Source organism: Erythrolamprus reginae, chromosome 3, assembly GCF_031021105.1.
Source record: "Erythrolamprus reginae isolate rEryReg1 chromosome 3, rEryReg1.hap1, whole genome shotgun sequence".
Taxonomy (NCBI): Eukaryota; Metazoa; Chordata; class Lepidosauria; order Squamata; family Dipsadidae; genus Erythrolamprus; species Erythrolamprus reginae.
In genome coordinates, this window is record NC_091952.1 from 60,993,384 (window position 1) to 61,009,398 (window position 16,015).

The following is a 16,015-nucleotide window of genomic DNA, read 5'->3' on the forward strand; positions in this document are numbered from 1 at the left end:
TGGTCCCGCCTCTTCTCAGCCTTAGTGGCCCGAGCCATAGAGGGGGGGCTGCAGAGGAGGAAGAGACTTAGGGGATGGTATCAATCTTATCGCCAGTAGGCCTACCATCCATGGGACCCTTGGAAAAAGTGCCTCTCTTGGGAAAAGAGGAAGCCATGGCCTGAACAAATTACGGGTACAAGGCTTGAGCCAAAGGGTGGGAGAAGTTATGATTAGGCAAAAATTCCCTAGAGGAAGGAGGCCCAAGCTCCTTGGCCCAGGAGCGTCTGCAGTTCAAAGACAATTTGGACGAAACCAGATTTCGTGCCAATGAGTACAGACGGGCCAGGCCTCACTATTTAAAGAAAATAAACCAAGGCACGCTGGTTTAGAGGCCTAGCCAGGGAGCGATGCCCTGAGGGTCTCACAGCCTACTCCAGGCCACGCGGTGGACTTAATGGCATCAAGTGGCTCGCACGTGGGCGACCTGCAAGTGCCAAAATTACTGGGCACTGAGGGCCTTCGTGCCAAGAAAAACACTTCACCGTTTAAAAAGGAGACGAGACTAAAGTCCAGGAGACGAACAAGAGAGCTTGTTAAGTGTCCCACACCGCCAGAGGAAAAAGCCTTTCTGACAATAATGACCTCCCAGCCGATTAGATTTACTAGTAAATGCAATCCGGCAGCAGCACGAGCAGGGCGATTAATGAACTCGCGGCTTTAGCCGCACCCCGGCTTCTCCCTTTGGCGCCTAGCCCAGTAGAGCTGGCACGGACGGAAGGCAAAACTTCTAAACAAAGGCAATTGAGAAATTTACTTATCTGCAGTGCGAGAAGAACGAAGAGGGAAGGAGCTGAGCCGCCACACGTCCTGCCGATAGGAGGACCGAGCGAATTCTGGGAAAGGGGCGGATCCAGCAATCTTTTTAAAGACAAGGCTCGGTACTATGCGGATTGGACAGCGAGCAACCCACGTGACTGCATGGACCCGCTCATTCAGTACGGAGAAACTCTTTTTCTTCTCACTAACACATGACTCCTGATACAGTGCCATTGACAAAAATACAGTGAATCCAAAGGGAAGAAAATCCAGCCTTCGTTACATAGATTATTCTTAGAAAGAATTCAAATGCCGTTTACAAAATATATGTTACACTTACACTCATCAAACATTTTAAAGTATGTGATATTGTGGACAGAAGTCGGAACCTAAAATTTATTTATTTATTTTAACAGAATATTCTGTTCTGAAACTTTCTCAATAATTTCTGGAAAAGCTACACCAGAAATTAAGTAGTGAGAGTTATTAATTCATTGCAGATAATAATAAGAGGTATTATGCAAATGAATCTGCTTCAACAGGAATCTATTTAGTCTTCTGCTAGACAGCCTGCCAAACTCTGTTTTGCCAGGGACAGAAAGAGAACTTTCATTATTTTGGTTGTCTATGGCTCTCAAATTTAACAAGACTGATTCAAAAGGAAAATCATCATATTAGACAAATACTTATTCTCGACAAATCAAATGCTATCATGAGGGTCTAGGGTTTACAATAAAAATCTAGATTCGCTGATGGATCAGATTAAAATGGGTGTCATATGGAATGATATGTAATACATAAGTAATATCAATTCTTTTCAAAATAAAATGTATACTCCCACCAATGTCCTAAGATAGTCATTCAAGGCTCTGCTCTGGATGCTCTCAGATATTATGATGAAGGAAGAACCTATCCATGAGTGATCCTTCTCAATGATAGCTACCGCACATTATACTTTCAAAGATATCAGTCTTTTTTAGCTGATGAGGCCAAAATAGATCTATCCTAGTCTCCCTTAATTTTCAAATTCAGCAAAAAAACATGTGGCACATATATATATGGAATTTCCAAATCCTACACGGGAAGAAACCCGAATATACCAAGACCGTCATACCTGTACCTGTGAAAATCTACGGAAACATATATATATATATATGTGTGTGTGTGTGTGTGTGTGTGTGTGTGTTTATATATATGTTTATATATATATAAATTTATTTGTATATTTAATGATTAGAGCTGCATATTATTTTCATTTTTTTGAATGTAAATGTTTGGGGTTTTTTGCTTTTAGTGTTTACACATATTTGAAGTTCACTCTAATTTTATTCTTGCTTTATGTGGGTTATATACACTACTTGAGATCATTCTGTTATACAATGGCTAACACACTGAATGAATGAAAAACTACATTAAGATGATATTGCTTTGCACTTTTCCTATCATACCAAGTAACCTGGCAATGTCCTATGAATGGAAAATCAAGCTGTTATCATCATATATGATTGAAAAGTTGTTTTTTTCAATCTGTTTCTTGCCTTTACAATTCTAAAACCGTATTAAGTTCTTTAAAAGAACACAGTACAAAATTTCAATATTTGACCCTTCACACAAGACATCAGAGTAAATTCTGCTTTTCTAAATGTCTATGAAGATTCTCAGTCATCCAGATCATGGTTGTCCCAAAGCTGCTCTTTCAAGAGGCAACTGGACTTGAAAGTTTTTCTTTGGGGACATTTCACTCTTTATCCAAGAAGCTTCTGAAGAGTTGAAGAAGCTTCTTGGATGAGAAGGGAAATGTTTTCAAAGAAAAACAAAGTCTTGAAAAAGTACCTTTGGGACTATTGCTTTTCTACTTTCTGAAAAATCAAAACACTGGCCTTATAGCCCCCTTTAGACCTTTCTGACATATCTGTCATTGTATATGCCAATACAATTAGAATATATCACAGAATTTTAAAAATATATTATTTCCTAAATAACCATATCCTCTGGATAATGATTAACATATTCACATGTGTTAAGCATTACTGAATTTTTGCTATCTGAGAAGTAAAATATCTTATTTGAAAAAATATGGACCTATTACATTCTATATTCATTGAGTAATGAGTAGTGTTCCCTCGATTTTCGTGGGGGATGCGTTCTGAGACTGCCCGCAAAAGTCAAATTTCTGCGAAGTAGAGATGTCTAACACCATTTTTGGCTATGAACAGTATCACAAGCCATTCATTAACACTTTAAACCCCTAAATTACCATTTCCCATTCCCTTAACAACCATTTACTCATCATTATTACTGGTACTCACCATTGAATAAGACACTTAGTGATCCTGACATTTATAAACATAATTATTTATTGACAATAATTATTTTTTGTTATTTATTTGCAAAAATTATTAGTTTGCCGATAATGTATGACATAATCGGGCGGGAAAAACCGTGGTATAGAAAAAAACCCGCAAAGTATTTTTTAATTAATATTTTTTGAAAAACCGTGGTATAGGCCATTCGCGAAGTTCGAACCCGCGAAAATCGAGGGAACACTATTGGCATTTACCCAAATAATATATGAAAACTGTACAAATTTTTCTTAGTAAAAAAAAAAGAAGAGAAAATTCTTAATAACACTCTCTTAATAGTGACTTATGACTCTGTCTAGTACAATCACAACTTGTGATGGCTATAAATCAGGTCACCAATGTGACCGACCCAATTTTATGACCTTTTTTGTAATGGTTGTTAAGCTATGGGCTGGGTTTTGCCAAAAATTGTTATAAAATCATGGGACTATGTTTTATAACATAGTCCCATGACTATAGTCATTTTACTTTTGGAAGTAAAAGTTGGTTTCGTGCAAAACTGTTATAAAACATAGATACTGGAACATGGGATGCTTGCAGATGCCTGCAATAGAAAGAGCAATAACACTTAGACTTATATACCGCTTCACAGTGCTTTACAGCCCTCTCTAAGCGGTTTACAAGTGCAGGCACCTCAAAACAGGGTTATAAGTATCCACAGTGTGGTCTGTCATAACTTCAAGTGGTTAATGAAAGAACAATTGTAAGTCAAGGACTACCTGTAGTAGAAAGCCATTGTAGTCTCTTGCTCCAATTAAAGAGAATACATTCCGATGCATGTTCTTCTTCTGGCACTTCCAAGTATGAGGATGCAGTCCATAGTGATACAAAAGATGGAGCTCTAGATTGTGTTAACCATCTCTATAAAAGTATTAAAGTAGATTAATATGAAATGTGTGTTAGAATAATTAGTATACTTAGAGAAGCAGGAAAAAAAAACTTATAATAAATAGCCCTATTCTAAAAATACCGTATTTTTCGCTCTATAAGACGCACCTGCTGATAAGACGCACCTAGATTTTAGAGGAGGAAAATAGAAAAAAAATATTTTGAGCCAAAAAGGGGAGAGGAAGAGAGGAAGGAGTGAAAGAAGGGAGTGAGGGAGGAAAGAAGGGAGGAAGGAAAAGGAAAGCAAGAAATGGAGGGAGGAAAGGAAGGAAGGAAGGAAAGAAAGAAAGAAAGAAAGAAAGGGGGAAGGGACAGGAACAGAGGAAGGAAGCAAGGAAACTTATGAAAGGGGAGAGTAAGAGAGGAAGGACTGAAGGGAGGGAGGGAGGGAAGAAGGTAGGAAGGAGAAAGAAAAGAAGAAATAGAGGAAGGGAAGGTAAAAGAGAGAAAGAAAAAGAGCAAGAAAGAAAGCAAGAAAGAGAAAGAAAGAAAATGAAAGAGAAATAAAAATAGAGAGGGGGAATGAAAGAAATGGAAGGAGGGGAAGGAAGGAGAGAAAGCAAGAGAAAGAAAGAAAGCAAGAGAAAGAAAAAAGAATGAAAGAGCAAGAGAGCAAGAGAGAAAAAGAAAGAAAGAGAGAAAGAAAGAAAGAAAGAAAGGCAACTTCAAAGAAAGGCTCACTGAGCATCTCTCATTCTCTCTCTCTTTCTATCCCTCTTTCTTTCTTTCTCTTCCTTTCTCTCTCTCCTCTTCCTTTATTTCCTCTCTCTCCCCCCTTTCCCTCTCTCTTTCTCTCTCTCCCTCTCTTGCTATCTCTCCCCCCTCTCCCTCTCACTTTCTCTCCCCCCTCTCCCTCTCTCTCTCCCTCTCTTGCTATCTCTCCCCCCTCTCCCACTCTTTCTCCCTCCCCCTCTCTTTCTCTCTCTCCCCCTCTCTCTTCCTCTCTCTCTTTCTCTCTCTTCTTCTCACTTTCTCTCTCTTGTTTTCTTTCTGTCTCTTTCTGTCCCGGGCTCTCAGCAAGGGGGTTGCAGGAGAGGCGGGGCCGGCGAAGGTGATATTCAATGTCGGGGGCGCTCGGGCGGTTGCGCACGCTCCTTCGCCGGCAAAGGCTTTTCTTATTTTGAATATTCCGAGTGGGCTAGCAGGGAGATAGGGAGCGCGCGCAACCGCCCGTGCGCCCCCGACATTGAAGACCTCCGCTGAGAAAAACCTTTGCCGGCATTTCCTCTCAGCGTCAAGGAGGCACAGCGGCGGGCGGAGAGAGGGAAGGGGGGGCAGCGGCATCCCTCCTGGCCTTGGCGGGCCGCCCGACCCTCCCCACCTCCTGCAAATGCGGCAGGCGGCGGGGGGAGAGCGAGGAGCCGGTTCTGGCGGGCGCGGGGCTTGGCTGGCTGGCTGGGGGAGCGCCGCTGGTGGTGCGGAGGGAGACCCTCCTCCGGGAGGGAGGGGGCCAGGCAGCAGCTAGCCAGCCAGCCGGCGGGATGGCGCTTCCGAGTTCACAGCCTCCCCCCCCCCTCCCTGCCTGCATCTTCGCTCCATAAGACGGGGCTGATTTTTCTTCCTACTTTGGGAGGAAAAAAACTGCGTCTTATGGAGCGAAAAATACGGTATAATCCTATAGAAAGGTTTAGCATGCACTAAGACTAGCAATAATTACAGATAAATTGGAAAAGAAAGCAAAAAAGGATGCAGGTATGGAATGAAAACCTCAAAACCTTCTATTCCCTAAGTATGCCCATGTTACTCCAACACTCCACAGTCTGCATTGGTTGCCGATCAGTTTCCGGTGACAATTCAAAGTGTTGGTTATGACCTATAAAGCCCTTCATGACACTGGACCAGGATATCTGCCGACCGTACTGAAGCCTGGGACATGAAAAAAAATGCACAAACTGGCCTATTGTGCTGTTTTTTACACTCCAGTGCTTCAGGAAGCTTCCCTGAACCCTCCAGAGTGCAAACAACAGCACAACAGCAAACTGGAAATGCATTTTTCCAAAGTTCTAGTTCGTCCGTTGGATGATTATTATTTTTTTTCTTCCGGGGCTTCAGGGAAGCTTCCTTGAAGTGTCTGGAGGGCAAAACGGCATTTCCCAAGGCCAAAAATCAGCTGGCCATTGCGCACATGCACACTGGAACTGACAGTCTCGCAAGCCCTCTGATATGGCTCCGCGTGCCACCTGTGGCATTGGGTGCCATAGGTTCACCATCACGGTCAGAAGCTACATACCTCAACAATTCCATCGTATTTTCCATCTTAATTCCTGTTTTAAACTTTTCTTTTACTATTTCATTTTTCCTGTTACAACAGTTGTCCTGACTATTCTCCTGCTTTATTGTCCAAAAGACCAAAAAACCACCAACCAAATCAATTGTATTCCATGGAAGCATGAACAGCACATGGCACTGAACTCATTGATCTTCTACTCTTCCTAGGGGTATACGCATTCCTTCTACTTAGGGCCATCCAAAAATTCAATGACTTGTTCTGCAGCAAAGCTCAGGAGAACTTTTGAAGCAGATACAGATGATATCCAGAACTGTATTAACTTCCAACAAAAAATAATTCTGGCAACTTTACTACAAAGTTAATAATTTATCTTTGATATACTCATCACAAAAAACCTGTTTCTCTGTGATAATTCCTTGGAAAGCTAGGCATGAACAGTGTAAGATACAAATATTCTTAAGAATCTTTTGTGGATTTTCCAAAAACCTTTGCAATAGATGATTCAATTGGGCTTGAATCTGTATAGCAAAAAAGATATAACAGGTTGGTTCAATTTAGACAGAATGCTAAATTAAGATATAGTGGCACTAGAGTTCTGTGGGCAGCAGAAATATCTGTGCTGAGAAGATTTGAATAATAATTTAACTTGGATCTATCTACTGGTATCTATCTACATACATACATCCCACCCACCCACCCTCACTCCCTCCCTAATTGGTTGCCCATCTTACCACAGAGTAACTCTGGGAATTTTAATACTGGGATAGGAGTAATAGTTAGTAGATTGGTTTGTATTGGGATGGGAGAAATCTGGGAATACCAAGACTGTAAGCTAACCTGGGAATTTGAAACACAAATCAAATCAATAAAGGAGGATATTTGTAGCTCAGGGTCGAAATGAGAAGTTTTGAAACTTGGCAGGCATGGGGGAAAGCCGAGCTTCTGTCATCCATCGTGTGGGCGCCCCTGTCCCTTGGTAGCTTTGTCTGGCATGTAGAGACCGAGAGCGCCCACTTTTCCTTCCTCCTCCCGGTGGCCTAAGAGAGCAGCGTGGTGCTTGCAATGAGAGCCATCTCGATTGCCCTCCCCATTGGGAGCCTCGCGTGCTCAGAAAAGCTGCTGCCGCCGGCGCTGCCCCCACTGCTCACACAGGCGGCAGGATCCGAGGAGGTGGCGGCTGTAAGATTGGGAGCCTGGCGCATCAACTGTTACCATGGGAACTGAGTTGGCACCTAAGTCAGCTCGGCAAGAGCCGGTTTGTGGGTCTTTTGAGATAGTGATGGTTGTGGTGAAAGACTGATCTGCAGCCCTAACTAGCAGACGGCTCGCCGGGAGGAATCGCTGCTGAATTCCTTGCTGAATTCAGCGCGGGTCTTTTTTTTTGTATCCCTGGGGAGAGGAGCCTGCAAGCGGGTCCAGGGGTCTCTAATAAGGGGTTGCAGAGAGGCAGATTGCCACCACGGGACTACGGGAAAGCCGCTACCGCCACTGCGGACTGATGAGAGAAGCTGCTTCTTGTAGTCTGGCGGTGGTGGCTTCTCACATATTGAAGTGGTGGTGGTCAGCAGCTAGTCCGGCAGTGATGACTTTTTGCACAGTTTGGGAGTGGCGCCCGGCGCCAGCCCCCAAACCACGTGAAAAGCTGCCACTGCAGGACTACGGGAGGGCTGCTGCCGCCGCAGCTGACCACCACCCAACTCCCCCCCCCAAGCCACATCGATGTATAAGAAGCACCCACTTTTTAGCCCACTAAAAGGTAAAAAGGTGCATCTTATACACCGAAAAATACGGTAACTAACAGTATGCTAGTAAGGAGTGTGGTTTGCTGTCAGTTTATATTTTAATGGCTTACATTGTCAGTGTTGGAGGGGTGGTCCTAGAAATTCTTAGGTTGGACTGTTTACTGTTGGCTTTTTTGGCAATTTCTTGATTGGGGTATGGTTTACTTCATTGTTGTAACTGATGATGTTACCTAGTTTGATAATGAAACATCTACAAGAAAATAAGCAATCTCAGAGAGCACCAAGGATCCCTCAAATCAAATCAAGTCACAAGACTAGTACAGACCAGCATAATTTGAAACATATCCCAGAAGACAAACACTGGCAAACACTTCAAAGAAAACTGCCCAGTTGTATCTATGAAGTTATCAGAAATCTATCTTGACATATAGTTCATTTAGCATTACAAAAACAAATAATAGCAACACGAAATAAAATAAAAATTCAGAAATAATCTCATGTAACAGATATCCCAATTGAATGTAACTATGCATACCTGAACCTTTGAACTGAATCCTCAATAGAGAGAAAGAAAAGAGAAGCTGTTGAATCAATGAGTTCCTTTTTGCCTAAAAAATCAAAGCAAATTGTTGTTAAAGGTTGGAGACGGAGAACATAGCAAGAGTACCAAAGTCCAAGCAGAAGTTTCTTGAAAATTACAACTGCCAAGAGAGTTAGTGACTGTTCCTTTGGAGATTTAAACACCAGTAGCAGTTAATAAATTAGTGACTTAGGTTATCCTCTTCCTACATAAAAGCCTCTGTTCAAGAGCAAAGATGTTATAGAAACAAAATCTGTACAGTTTGTACTTTATGATCAAGCATCTTGCATCCTGTGCCTGGACTCACTAAATCATTGGGCTTTCAACTTGATCTTGTTTCTCTTTGCATCCTTCAGAATTTAATCTGGATTATTTATTGGTTTAGATTACTCAATTACTTTTTGACTACCTCTTGGCCTGATCCAGAGACTGCAAATAAACATAGTATTGGGTAAGATTTTTCAAAACAGATCATTCTGATAGGATAAATACCTGGAGAAGTTAGCTTTCCACCTCTAAAAAATCTAAGCAATATCAGATAGCAATTTTAAATTCTCCATCATCACAAATCATTATACAATTCATTTACATATACAAATCAACTTCACAAACTGAGAAAGTATTTAACAGCCACAGAGGACCCAACCTTCTCAATTGCAACTACAGCAGGGACCTTGGCTCGACTCAACCTAGATACCCTGTTTCCCCGATAGTAAGACACCCCCGATTGTAAGACGTATCGGGGGTTTCAGGGGTGTCAGCTAATATAAGCCGTACCCCAAAAGTAAGACATATGTCTTACTTTCGGGGAAACACGGGGGTATTGCCGGGGGGGGAGCCCGATGACGTCGCTTCCAAGCTCCCCGCGCCCTTCGCCTCGCCGCCACCGCCTCTTCCCCGGCTTGGCAAAGCGAAGGACGGCGCTGGTCCGAAGCGAGCCGAGCGGGCGGCGGCTTGCAGCGAAGGCGCTCGTCCCAGCAACCGAGTCCTGCCGAGGCTCGGCTGCAAGCGGCCAGCGAGGCCGACCAGCTCCGAGGCGAGCGGCCGGAGCTGCGCCCTCCTTCGCCCGCCTCCTTTCCGGCAGGCAGGTGGGGCTGCCCAACTGCGCAGAGCGGCTCCTCCCCTCCAGACACACGCTTCCCCGACACGCGTCTGTGGCTCCATGCGTGCACGCCGCTTGGAGCCCTGAGGTTGAACTTGGAAAAGGGCTCACGAGGCTCCTGTCCCGCGGCTGCCCTTCTGGACTCTGGGGAGATGCCTTCGGGAACGCGACCCTTTCAATTTTTTTCCAATGTAAGACATACCCCGAAAGTAAGACGTAGTGGGGCTTTTGGGGGTAAAAAGAAAGTAAGACACTGTCTTACTTTCGGGGAAACACGGTATTAACCTGATTTGTTTATTTATATTGACAAAAAATTTACCCTTTTCTGTAAATCCAGTATTAAAATAACTTACATCTATTCATAACTTCTTCATGACCAACAGAACCATCTCCCCGCTTGATGCTTTGAAATTTGGTAGAGAGAACCATCCTGCAGAACCACCCTGTTCGCATGGAAGACACAAAGGTCCTTGCGTGTTGTCAATGCTGCCAGTTCCAAGATGTGTCTTACAGACATGATAGCCAGCAAGAAGGCCACCTTCCATAATAGTCAGAGGTAGACCTCCTGCAATGGTACAAGTGGAGACCTGTCAAATTCCTCCTCCAGTGCCTTCTGCCTTTTATGCACCACCTGCTGCTCAGCCCAGGAAGCTTGACATGATCACGGGCTTTTGCCTTGAACTTTTAATTTTTTGCCACTGCGCATGCGTGTGCAAATCGACAGCGAGGTAAGTAAGAACCAACCCCTGCCCTTCACCAATGTCTCACATTATACAGCATAACAGCAGCATAACTGCAATAATATACACCTAATTTATTATAGGTTATAAGAATTGTTAAGGCATTTCAATACATGCTCCCACATAAAATCCATTAAACACAATGGAATTTATTTCAGAATAGGACTCTGTTACAAGGCCTATAACACAGCCTATAAAAAAATTCTAGGTTCTCTAGAAAAGTTCATTTTTACTGTTCTCCAACAGAATTATTCTTGCAAATAAAAAGAGGTAAACAGTTAAATTGAACTGTGGAAACTTGGCACAGCTCTTTTCTGTGTTCCTAATCATTTTGTTCTTTTGAGGAGTCCTCTGCTTCTGCCCCCTCATCCTCCTCTTCCATGGAGATATTCATAACTCATTATATTCACAGCTATTGACAGCTACACCTAGCAACCATTTTCTGTACTTCAAATAGTTATCTGTTTCAAGCTGCGTTCTTTCAAAGCCAATTTAGCTTCTATTTAGTTTCATCACATGCCTGTTTGTTTTAAAATGTATCCCATTTCTTTTTTAAAGCTTATGATAAAGATAGGATACACTAGTGAGAAATGGCATGTGCCATTTTCATATTTGAAACCCAAATGTCTAGGGCAGTGATGGCTAATCATCACGAGTACAAAAAGCATGTGCGTACGCAAAAGCACGCACCTAAATCCACAAAATGCAAAGTTCACGTGGCCCCCAGCACACGCCTTGCGCATGTGCATGCCCCCCTGCACACCCTGCATGACATAGATCTGAAGACCAGCTGGCCAGCAGGAAGTGCACAGTGGAGCTGAACTGGAGTGACAACTCGCATGCCATCAGAGAGGACGCTGCGTGCCATAGGTTTGCCATCACGGTTCTATGGTCTAGAAGCATTCAGATTCTAAAATAAAGTAGAAACCTGGCAATAGTAAACTGAGAACTGAGAAATTAAAAGCATAGATACTCCACTTGATTTTCACCAAAAATCTAAGAAGTATAGTTTGGATGTTGACATTGAGGCTCAAGTATATTTAATTCTATGGAAGAATTCTTTAAAAACAAGTGGCAAGATATTATTGGAGGAAAGTATGGGTGGAATCTGGAAGAGTTACTTTAAATTAATTACTTTGTAATAATCATTGTAAGGATTTTCTTTGACTTAATGAGGAGTGGGATTCAAAAAATTTAGCAACCCGTTCTCTGCCTGGTTGCTAGATGGGCATAGCCATGGTGGGCTTGGCCTACTCGGGCTCCTGTACCATGGCTTTTGCCCTCCCCAGTCTCCAGATGCTTTCCTTGAGCCTCCAGAAAAATGAAAAATGGACAGAATTGGCCGGTTTCCAGACTTCCAGAACTTCCGCGAGGCATTTTTCACCCTACCAGGGCCTCCACATGGGCCCTTGGCATCCAAAATGGGCTGCATGGAGACTCCTGGGGGAGGTGGGAAGGAGTCAACCAGTCCTTGCAACTAACGGTTTGGCAAACCAGATGTAAAATTAGCATCCAGTTTGGCAGAACCAGACTGAACCGGCTAAATCCCACCCCTACTTATGATTAAAATTCACTTGACTAATTCATAACAACGGCATTAGTATTAAATAGTGAAAATTAACAAGAACAGCAGGAAGCAGCTCATGAAGTAGCCACACAGGTTCTTAAAAATGATGCAGCTATCTGGAAGTTGCTTCATAGATAGTCTTGAGTCTAGACTTCATAGATAGCCTAGACATAATACTTGTTCATTGGTGCTCTTGAGCATCGCAGGAATAAAGGTTTTATAGTAAAAGTGCATTATGGCCACAAGGATACAGATGTTTCTAAATAGATTTGAAGGCAACATTCAAATCCTTCTCAAATTGTTATCATATTGTAAAGTTTCAGTCACCAAGGGAAAAATTATTAAATATTTGGCCTTAATCATATGAAAATAATTAGTTAATTTCAGTTTCATTGTCTTTTAATTGTCTTTATTTCAACTCTACCCACTTTTAGAACATGACTCCAGAGCGGTTACTCAAAGACACACGGCTTCAGTATGAAAAAAAATTTAACAGCTCTAAACTAGAAACTTCTAAGGCCATGGAGACAGACTGAACGGTCTGAATGACTTTACATTTTGTTTTAAATTTGAAGATTTACAAGATTTTAAAAGCTGTTTTTCTTGAATAATAAATTCTGTCAAGTATTTCAACAATGTGACTTGAAGGAAGAATATGAGGCATCAGCAGTTAAGTAGGTTAACAAATATAAACAAATTAACATAATCTCAACAGATTATGATCATTCGTTTTATTTTAACTTTTTTAGCTATAAAACTTAATCAATAGTAAGAATTGGAAACCTGTTTTTAAACAGCATAATATAATCATACGATCATTTTAAAAAGATAAACTTTTGCATAAATAAATAAATATTCATGTATCTTACCATGTCTGTTTTTGATGGCATTAACAAATCTTTTTTTGCAGCAGCAGAAGTGATGTGATGGCAGCTATCAGAAATTGTCTTCAGACAATCATAGACTGTTTGGGCACCTGATTCAAGATACTGTATTGCTGAAAAAAGGAAGGAAAAAGCAAGTTACTTGGAACCTGGAATCAAAGGAATTGCATTTAAAATAATGTTTACAATCCGCAAATTAGAACTAAATTTCAAATTAGATTAGATTAGATTTATTGGATTTATATGCCGCCCCTCTCCGCAGACTCGGGGCGGCTCAAATTAATTGATTCTTTAGTCTTGAAAGCTTTTAAAAATTTCTTTTCCCCCCCAAAGGACCAGAATATTTCCCCCAGGCCTATATAATTTATGTATGGTATGTTTGTATGTATGTCTTTTTAATAATGGGTTTTTAAAAATATTTTAAATTGTAAATTATTAGATTTGTCATGAACTGTTTTATTGTATTGTGAGCCACCCCGAGTCTATGGAGAGGGGCGGCATACAAATCTAATAAATAATAATAAGAATAATAAGAATAATAAGAATAGGAATAGGAATGGGATTTGCAAACATTCTCAACTACTCTGTAGCTAATTTTAACTATTGCAAGGGTGAATGTTGCAAGATGGATGTTTTGTATTGTCTCTTTACCCACAGATTTTTCCTTAAGAGATCCCAAGTTAGTCAGCACTATCTACTATGTTCTGGAGGATAGCTATCAAATTTGGACAGTATTGGTAGAAAACTGCTGCAGTATACAAGACATTCTTTTTTGAAAAAAGTTTGGGAAAAGTGTTGATGCATTTTCTAATATCTTATTTGCTTGTAAGAAATAATACAGGCAATGCAGAAAATACGACTTCAGCAATAGAGTGGTAAATGCACATAATGCACTACCTGAATCTGTGGTTTCTTCCCCAAACCCCCAAAAATTTAACCTTAGACTGTCTAGTCGACCTCATCCCATTCCTAAGAGGTCTGCAAGGGGCGTGCATAAGTGCACCATTGTGCCTACCGCCCCGTCCTACTGTCCAAATGTACCTATATCTCTTTCTTTCTTTCTTTTCTTTAACTTTTATGCTGCCCCTCTTCCAAGGAATTTTATGTTTTATGTATACCATACCTATTATAAACATTTTGACAAACAAACAAACAATTATCAACATGACTTTTAAAGACAGTTCAAAGTTACAACAGCCTTGGAAAAAGTGACATATGACATATACTCACATTTATGACCATCATACCATCACCAGGATCTTGTGATTGCAATTCAGATGCTTGGCAGCAACTGAATTGCAATTGATTTAGAGCCATTCTGGTGCAGTGTTTAGAATGCAGTATTACATGCTAATTCTGCTTACTCCCAAGAATTCAATCCTCATGAGCTGAAGGTTAGCTCAGCCTTCCATCCTGAGTCTTTCATCAGGACCCATATTGTTGGGGTAATATGCTGACACAGTAAACTGCTTAGAGAGGGCTGAAAAGCATTATGAAGCGGTATATAAATCTAAGTGCCATTGGTATTTATCTGTCAAGTTGCAGCATCCGGTGATCTCATGATTCTTATTTGTAACCATATTTTTAACAATTTCCAGCAAAAGAAAAAGAAAAGCAAAAGAGCCCACAGAGGAAGCTAGTTTAACAGCTGGATAATTTGCTTAACAACCTCCTTAAAAATTTGGTAGTAAGGCCTAACTCAGCTTATAGCCATAATGACCTATGATGAAAATTTCGGTCCCAATTATTGTAGTAAATCAAGACCTATAACTTTTGGAGAGAAAAAATTACAAAACTGTTAAGCTTTAAAACTAGTATCATTAATAATTGTTCTAGTACAAGCTATGACTGATATGTGGTAAAAAGTTTGCCTAATATGAATGTAATGATATACAGTAATACCTTTCAAAGTACTAGTGAAATTGGTATATACAGAGACAAAACAATAATTTTGGCATATTTACTGAGTCTACTCAGGTATGCAAAATTACATTGGTTTCAGAATTTGAAAGATCTCTCTTCATGACTCTCCAAAATACCTAACATTGATTTGAGTGTAGTCACCATTTGTGAGAAAAGGAGTGGTAGTGAGAATTCTCACATTTCAATTGCTAAACATCTTGTCTTCGACTACAGAATTTAAGTACAAAATAGTTTACATCTTGAAAGGGGAAAAGTCCTTATATCTCACTGATTTATTTATAAAAGTTTAAATAATTATAATTATTTATAAAAATATATTTTGATTTTATTATCCATGCTAGTGAATATCTTTTATAACTCTTATAAATTGCTTTAAATAGTAATTCAAAATTTGGTAAAATATAATCCTTACTACTAATCACAGTTAGAGCTAATGCAGAATTAAAATTAACACTGGCGACCAAAATTACAACTGTCCATTCAACTGCCTCTTTGTTTAGTTCACATCAAATGAAAGCTGCTACTTCTTTTCCTTCTTCTTTTAGTCTTTGAATGCTTGGAAGAACAACAGTGGAAAGGAGAAAATCTAGGAAATCTTGTGGATCATCAACTTGCCCTGCCAAGTTTTAGACCACTGAAGACACTATTTCTTGAGTAGACCTGAAAGCGTTTCCAAAAAAATTGAAAGGAAGAGGCAAAAAGTTTTATTTTTATTCTGAAAAGATAATCAAACTGATTTAAACAATTTTTACAATATGCTAAACTATTTTAGAACAATAAACACTTTTTTGTATAATTGACTTGCTCCTAAAGTAATCAAGTCTGTTCACAATCCTATGTAAAAAAAAATTCTGTGTTGCATATACACATAGAAAATGCAGCACCCTATAAAATATAGGCATAGATGCAACAATTTCAAATTGCAATAAACTAATTTTTGAAAGCTACGCATAAAAGAATACCATAGGAATAAATCACTAGACAAAAGTAACTTGAGCATAAAGAACTTGGATCCCAGCCAAAATATACTAGTCTGATTTATATATAACTTGAGTTATATGGGTGTTTGTTCCAGCTTTCCCAATAATGAGTATTTTTGCAATTAACCTATCCACAATATCATCAGAATTTGACAGAGTTACCCTTTGCAAAATAAAATAATAACGAGATTCCTGCTTTAGAACATAAATTTTAATTC

The 16,015-nt window shown here is 40.4% G+C and overlaps 1 protein-coding gene across 1 annotated transcript in view; it reads left to right on the forward strand.

Annotated features, from left to right (window-relative positions):
* The window catches only part of LOC139165327 (complement receptor type 2-like), a 66,102-nt gene extending 52,789 nt beyond the window's left edge, over positions 1–13,313 (forward strand). The window contains exons 12-14 of the mRNA XM_070748525.1: positions 10,087–10,431; positions 12,445–12,684; positions 12,921–13,313. The gene's annotated coding sequence lies outside the window, so the exon portion shown is untranslated. The remainder of the gene's footprint in view (positions 1–10,086; positions 10,432–12,444; positions 12,685–12,920) is intronic.
* The last annotated feature ends 2,702 nt before the right edge of the window (positions 13,314–16,015 follow it).